Source organism: Tupaia chinensis, unplaced genomic scaffold, assembly GCF_000334495.1.
Source record: "Tupaia chinensis unplaced genomic scaffold, TupChi_1.0 Scaffold143871_1, whole genome shotgun sequence".
Lineage (NCBI taxonomy): Eukaryota > Metazoa > Chordata > Mammalia > Scandentia > Tupaiidae > Tupaia > Tupaia belangeri.
In genome coordinates this window covers 12,673-19,868 of record NW_006203722.1, presented here as the reverse complement: position 1 = coordinate 19,868, position 7,196 = coordinate 12,673, and the positions used below count along the sequence as shown (strand labels likewise).

At 48.3% G+C, this 7,196-nt stretch overlaps 1 pseudogene; it reads right to left on the bottom strand.

Moving 5' to 3' along the window:
- Positions 1-4,283: 4,283 nt before the first annotated feature.
- LOC102492695 (dynein light chain roadblock-type 1 pseudogene) lies at positions 4,284-4,583 on the bottom strand (annotated as a pseudogene).
- Positions 4,584-7,196: the final 2,613 nt, after the last annotated feature.

Below are 7,196 nucleotides of genomic sequence, written 5' to 3'. Positions count from 1 at the left end.
CCCCTTTTCCCAAGTACATAGAGGAGCCAATCATGGATCCCTGTTATTGAGCTCTATATGGTCCCAGTCAGGGATAGGCCTATATTGAGTGCAGAATCATTAACTGGATGGTGTTGAGTCATTCGTGAATAAAGGCTATTAGTCTGTTGAGAATGCAAGGACCGAGAGTGAGGAGCAGGAACAGGGTTAGTAGAGGGCCTAAAAGAGTGGAGACTAGGGTGGTAAGCCAGGGGGAGGAGATGAACCAGGATTCAAACCAGCCCTGGGTCTGTTCACGGTCTCTTTTACATTTCATGAGGCCTTCGCTGACTTTGGCCATTGATTCTCTTAGCACTCTTGAGTGATCAATAAAAATAAAACAGCATTCTTCCCCTATGGTAGCACAGAGGCCTCCTTGTTGAAGGAAAATTAAGTCTAAGCCTCTCCGGTTCTGGAGGATGACTTCTGCAAGGGAGGATAAGGACTCTTGAAGACAAGTACTAGAGTCTTCTAACCTGGAGATATCATCTGTGACTCCACGTAGATCACTGTAATGCTTGTTCTGGAGGATCAAGGATGAGACTCCGGTCCCCACTCCTACTATTCCTAAAAGGACTGTAAGGGTGATGGCTGTAATGGGCTCCCACCTGATTCATCTAGGGGGTCCTTCTAATCTCTGATAGAGTTCTTCAGCAGTGTGATAGATGAGCTGAGGGAGTAATTGAATACAAACAGAAGTCGCGTGTGTTGTTAAGTACTGCCCTATGGACACAGGGTACTAACCCCGTGGTGCAGGCCCACTACCTATTAGCAGGGGGTACCAAGTACTTGTTGGGAGGAAAAGAGGTGACGGTCTCATTACAGAGATGCCGATAAGCTGGGGGAACTGTCCCCAAACATAGTCCTCACCCAGTGACTGACTGAAGGGTTAATCTAACAGTGCCTCGTTGGTGCCATCTACAAGAGTCAGGGCTGTCTGATTTGGTGTAGGTGCCAGGCAATACAATGCCCTCATAATAGGGAGGTTTTGTTTTGTAACACAGCCAGCATGAGTCAGTGAGATCTGGTCTGGACACATTGAGGACCTGAAAAGTCTGGACCATTAAGTCCCAGAGAGGGTCTGAGTTAGCGTGGGGTGGGGGTTCTGAGGGAGCCAGGTGATGAAGGTCTGAGAGAGCCAGCAAGGAGGCTGTGGGGAAGATAGTGAGTGAGGGCCACCAGTGTGCGGCTGCAGGACTTGGGGGTTTCATGGGAGGGATAGTACTGGGGCAACGCTGGTTAGGAACAGGGGGTGCAAGGACTGTGAGGCCCCAGTGCCTTAATGGGGCCTAAAGTTTCAACCTTAAGTCTCAGGGTCAGCAGGAGTCCTTGGTCATGTCCCTTTTGATATAGACGGATGCCCCAGGTCCGTCCTGCTTCCCATGCGGTGTATTTTTTCCCTGTTTTCTGTGAATGATATCTGGAGTGGATTACAAAGAAAACTAAGGCATGGGCCAAAGAGTTCAGCACCTCAAGAGCAGGTTCCAGTCAGCCCAGGGGGTCCAGGCACCCAGGTGACACGTATTAAATCATTCTGGACCGGAAGTGCCCAGCGGATGGTTCCAGTGGATTCACAGCTCCCCCTCCCCACAGCAGACATAAAATGGGGTTGTTCTTAGGGCAGCCCTGTAATACAGATGGCTACATCTGGGAGAATAATTGACCCCCTTGAAGTCGCACCTGTCGATGCCTTTTCTGCATTCAGGCATGCCCTTTGAACTTATTTCCCAATCACCAATATCCCAAGAGCCTGCCCCAAGAGGCAAAGGTCAAATTCTAAGGTTGGCCACCATGCCCCGGGGATGGGGGGCATCTTTCAACATGCTATTGACAATTTCCCCCATAGTGGTACCAGTAATGAGCCAGGTCAGTCTGAGGGGCTGATAAGGGGAGCCCCCCACCTGGGTCATCCAGAGGAGGGAAAATAATATTAGCAAGGTTTGACACGTCACAGTCTTAGCTTTAGGGCATTGCCTGGGTCCCTCGCAGCTGTCCATCCTGTTATAAGATTGTCTTGTAGCATGAGGGGGTCTGCTGGCTTGATGTGTGTATGATGGACCCACGAGGTGATGCTGTCAACTTTGAGAGTGGTGGGGGTGGTCAGGATGACCACATAGGACCCTTCCAGCGCAGTTCAAGGCTTTCTTTGTGGTGTCGCTTGATGTACACCTAGTCACCAGGCTGGAACTGGTGGGGATCTGCAGGAGGGCCAGTGGCCTAAAGAGCCTGCAGTCTTGGCCAGATGTCCTGGTGAGCGGCCCAGAGGCCTTGTAATGAAGATAACAGAGAGTGATCATTAAATTCAGTTAACAAGTCAGACTGTACATTAGGAATAATAGGTGGCAGCAGGCCGTACAAGATTTTGAAAGGAGTTAGACCCAACTTGTAAGGGGAGGAGTGTCACCCAGTCACCATGAGTTTCTAAGGTTAATTTAGTTAAGGTCTCTTTTAGAGTTCTATTCATTCTTTCTACCTGTCCTGAACTCTGGGGACAGTATGCACAATGTAATTTCCAATTCGTCCCCAACACTGAGGCTAAACTTTGAATTACGTTGGATATGAAAGCTGGTCCATTATCTGACCCAACCATAGTGGGGAATCCATACTTGGGTAAGATGTCTTCGAGGATTTTTTAGCCACGATTTGAGCCATTTCATGTTTGGTAGGAAATGCTTCTGCCCAACCTGAAAAGGTGTCTATAAAGACCAGTAAGAATTTGTAACCATACTTGCGAGGTCTTACCTCTGTAAAGTCTATTTCCTAATATGCTCCAGGCTTGTTCCCTCTGATTCATGAGCCAGGCTGCCCTTGAGGTTTGGAAGCATTGGTCAGCTGACAGGCCTTGCAGTGGTGCACTATAGTTTCAATCTTTGAATTAGCGCCTTTTATCAGAATGTGAGCATGTCAAAGGAGGCCCTGCATTTTTCTAATGCCCATGTGGGTGATTCAGTGGATTTTAGACAGGACTTATCACTGGGGGCTTCTGGGAGGATGATTTTATTATCTACAGACTTCCACCATCCGTGGAGATTGTGGGTTGAGGGCAGGCCCATTATCCATGCAAGGTCTTCTGATGTATACTGGGGTTGGTCAGGAAGGACTGGGCCACCAGGATCCGGCATCTGGGCCACCAGAACTGTTGCTTTTAGGACCACATCCTTGGCTGTGGAATCAGCCAGGTTATTACCCCTGGTGACTGGGGAATAATTTTTCTGGTGACCAGGACAATGAATGATGGCCAGTTATTTTGGGAGTCAAACGGCAGCCAATAGTGCCAAGATCTTGGCTTTGTTTTTTATAGTTTTGCCTTCTGCAGCCAAGAGGCTTTGTTCTCAGTATATGACCTCATGTATATGAACAGTTGCAAAGGCATAGTGACTATCCTAGTATAGATTGACCTTTTTGTCTTTGCCCAGGGTTAAAGCTTTAGTCAGAGCAATCAATTCAGCCTTCTGGGTCGATGTTCCCTCGGGGAGGGGCACTGCTCATAAAATTTCCTGCTCTGACACCACCACAGCCCCTGCATACCTCAGTCCCTTTGACATAAAACTGCTCCCATCCATATACCAGGTCACTTCTGCATCTGGCAAGGGCTGGTCTTTCAAGTCAGGTCGGATTCCATAAGCCTGTGCAAGGATTTCAGAGCAGTTGTGGAGGGGAGTGTCACAGTTTGGGTTTGGCAGCAAGGTTGTGGGGTTCAAGGTGGTGAGTACCTGAAACAAGATCTTGGCAGGGTTTAGTAAGAGACTCTGATAATGAACAAGGCAGGCATTGCCCAGCCATCGGAGGGCTGCTGAAGAATTCCCTCAATTGCATGAGAGGTGGAGAGGTAAAGTTCTTGACCTAAGGTCAATTTGTTAGCATCCTTGACCATAAGGGCTGTGGCTGCAATTATGTGGAGACAGGGAGGCCAACCTGCTGCAACAGGATCTATTTTTTTTTAAGTGGTTCAGATATTTTTAGTTAAAGAGAAACAGTCTTTTCCAAGGGTGACAAAGTGAAACGAAGGTCAGAAGGAGATGGGTGTGGGCTCCTCACTCTTCAAACACTTGCTCCAAAAACATGGAAGTGAGGAAAATGGCCCTCCCAGGGACTCTGGGAGCAACTGATGCATCAGAGGGACTTCTCTGGTGGGGTGGGTGGGGCTGCAGCCTACCCCTGGTCACTGGATTGGTTTGACTGGGCTCCAAGTGATAGTCAGTTGACATGATTCTGGGAGGAGGGGGGCATTAAATTAAGAAATGACACAGGGAGCCAAGGACGGCTTATTTGGTCGGATTCTGAATGACAATCAGGAAATAGTCTTTATCTGGTGCAACCATAATTTCATTTTTCTTGGAGCGAATTTGAAGGAAGGTCAGGTCGTTCTGTGGGTCAATTTCATGCACTGTGCTCCGTGCCTTCATGATGAAGTTGTGCATGAGGTTGGTGTACTGCGTGGTGCTGGGGTTATCGATGGTGCTCTTGATGGGAATGCCTTCTGTGTTCACCACAATGATTCCTTGTACTCCTTTCTGGCTCTGAAGTCGCTTTAGTGTCTCCTTTACCTCTGCCATCTTGGACAGACCTGGGAGCTCCATGTCGCTGACACAGCGCAGGCCTCCTGCTTTTCTAGGATCTGATTTTTTTTTTTTGAGAGAGATTTTTGCTATAGGGTGCATGTGCTTGCCAGACAGACAGAGAGAGACAAGGAGATAGAAAGCGAGAAATCATCCCCCAGGGGGGATGGACATGTCGTAATCCCTTTTCCTCCGTTTTCCTCTTAGGATCTTGGGCATGCACGCACATGCGCCTGGCATGAGTTTAAGCCACCAGGTCCAGGACTCGAACTGCAGTCAACTATGTGGGAGTCTAGCGACATAGCCATTATGCTAACTGCTGGTCCCAAGGATCTAATTTTTTGACAGATAGGCCACAGGCCTCTTCCAGGGCCCTAAGGGTTGTACTAGGACTCCCTTTGTGATCCCCTTATTTTCATCCATGAACAAGTGGAATGGTTTAGTTACATTGGGAAAGCCAAGGGCCGGTGCCAAAAGGAGAGCAGTCTTGGTCTGGTTAAAAGATTGTTCCAGTCGCTCTCTCCAAATGAAAGTGCCCTGGCTTTCCTTGGTGACTTCATAGAGGGGCTTAGCCAATTCTGCAAACCCAGGAATTCATAGCTGAAAAAAGCCCACAGATCCCAGGAATTCCCTCACCTGTTTTGAAGAGAAAGGCCTGGAGATTTTTAGTATGGTCTCTTTTCTGGCAGCAGTCAGCCAGGGCTGTCCACCTTCAAGCTCATATCCCAAGTAGCTTACCCTCGGCTGACAAATTTGAGCCTTTTTGGCTGAGGCCCTGTATCCAAGGCTTACAAGGGTGTTGAGCAGAGCACGAGTGCCCTATAGATAGTTCTGCTGGGTTTTGGCTGCTACCAACAGGTCATCTATGTACTATAACAAGACAATTTTGGGGCGTGCAGCTTGAAACTCACCCAAATCTTCATACAAGGCTTCATCAAAGATAGTAGGTGCAATTTTGAAACCCTGAGGCAAGGGTTTCCAAGTTAACTTTCTGCTGAATCCACACTCAGGGTCTGACCACTCAAAGGTGAAGAATTCTTGGTTCTTAGGTGCTAAGGGAAGGCTGAAGAAAGCATCTTTTAGGTCTAGGACAGTGTACCAATTATGAGTTGGAGGCACAGAACTAAGGAGAGTATATGGGTTGGGCACCATGGGATGAATGTCTATTACTCTCTTATTGACCTCTCTTAAGTCCTGCACAGGTTGGTAATAATTGGAGTGAGGCTTTTTAACAGGCAGGAGTGGTGTGTTCCACGGTGAATGGCAAGGTCTTAATATTCCTTGTTCCAACAGTTGGTGAATATGAGGGGTGATGCCAGTTCGGGCCTCTAGGGACATGGGATATTGGCGTACTCTGACGGGGTCTGCTCCTGGTTTGTGTTCTATGAACACTGGTGGCCAATGTGAAGCCAATCCTACCTACCCCGCCAGTTTCCGCCCATGCGCTGGGGAATTCAGCCAGCCATTGGGCCATGTCCGCTATAAGGGAGACCTCTTGCAGGGGCTGGTGCAGTCGGTAGTTGTCTTCTAAGCTTACAGTGAGGACATTTATAGGGCATACAGACTTATTGAGGACATTAGTGCCTTCTGGATCAAAGTGAATTTGGGCGCCCAATTTTGTTAGTAAGTCTCAGCCCAATAATGGATAAGGGGGAGTGGAATACCTTGCCTTCTCCAAGGTCCACCATCCTCTTGGTGGTCCAGAAAAACTTATTTCTTCCTATTGCTCCATGGACCCAGGTGGTTTTGGCAGATAATGCACCAAGAGGTTGTAGGAGCACTGAGTTCTGAGCACCGGTGTCCAGTAGGAAGTTGATAGGGGTCCTCTTCACTCTGAGAGTTACCCTGGGTTTGGGAAGGGGCACGGAACCCTGTTCCCCCTATTCATTATGATCATCAAGAGTCAAGACAGGAGTATTGGAGGGAGACTTGTTCTTTCATTTTGGACAGTTCTGCCCAATGGCCCTCCTCTTTACAGTAGGCGCATTGATTTTTCCCCAGTGGGGGGCAGCTTTTTTTATTAGGCCCATTGGTATTTCCCTCTTGGACCAGCTCTTTCAAGTGCCTTTGTTTTTCTCTTTCATCTCCCACCATGGAAGCCAACAAGATTTTTGCTAGATTCCAAGTTTGTCAGTCATTAGCTTTGGCCTGTTCTTTCTTCCGGGGTTTCTCAATTATTGTAAACTTTTTCAGCCACTGTAATTAAGTCTCGAATATTCTTTCCTCTTAGTTTTTGTAATTTGCTTGATTAACAAATGCCATTATGAGTGCTGCCATTATGAGTGGCAGTTTGGCTTCAGGGGCCTCCAAGTCCATAGGAGTATATCGCCAGAAGGCATCCATGGCAATACAGTTGAATCTGCCAGTCCGGGTAGTGGAGGCAGAGCTCTCTGCCTCCTGTGAGTGCCAGCAGCGGGGCCTCTATCATGATCTCAACTTCTTGGCGGGGCTGCCATGGGAATTGGACTTATTTCCTTCTTGTCCCTCCCTCACTTGCTTCTGCCTTTCCCCATCCCTCTTTCTGATCTTTGTCCCGCCCCTCCTTCCACTCTTAGTCCCACTCCTCCCACTCTTTGTCCCCCTCAACAGAAGGACAGACAAAAACAAGGAGGAAATCTG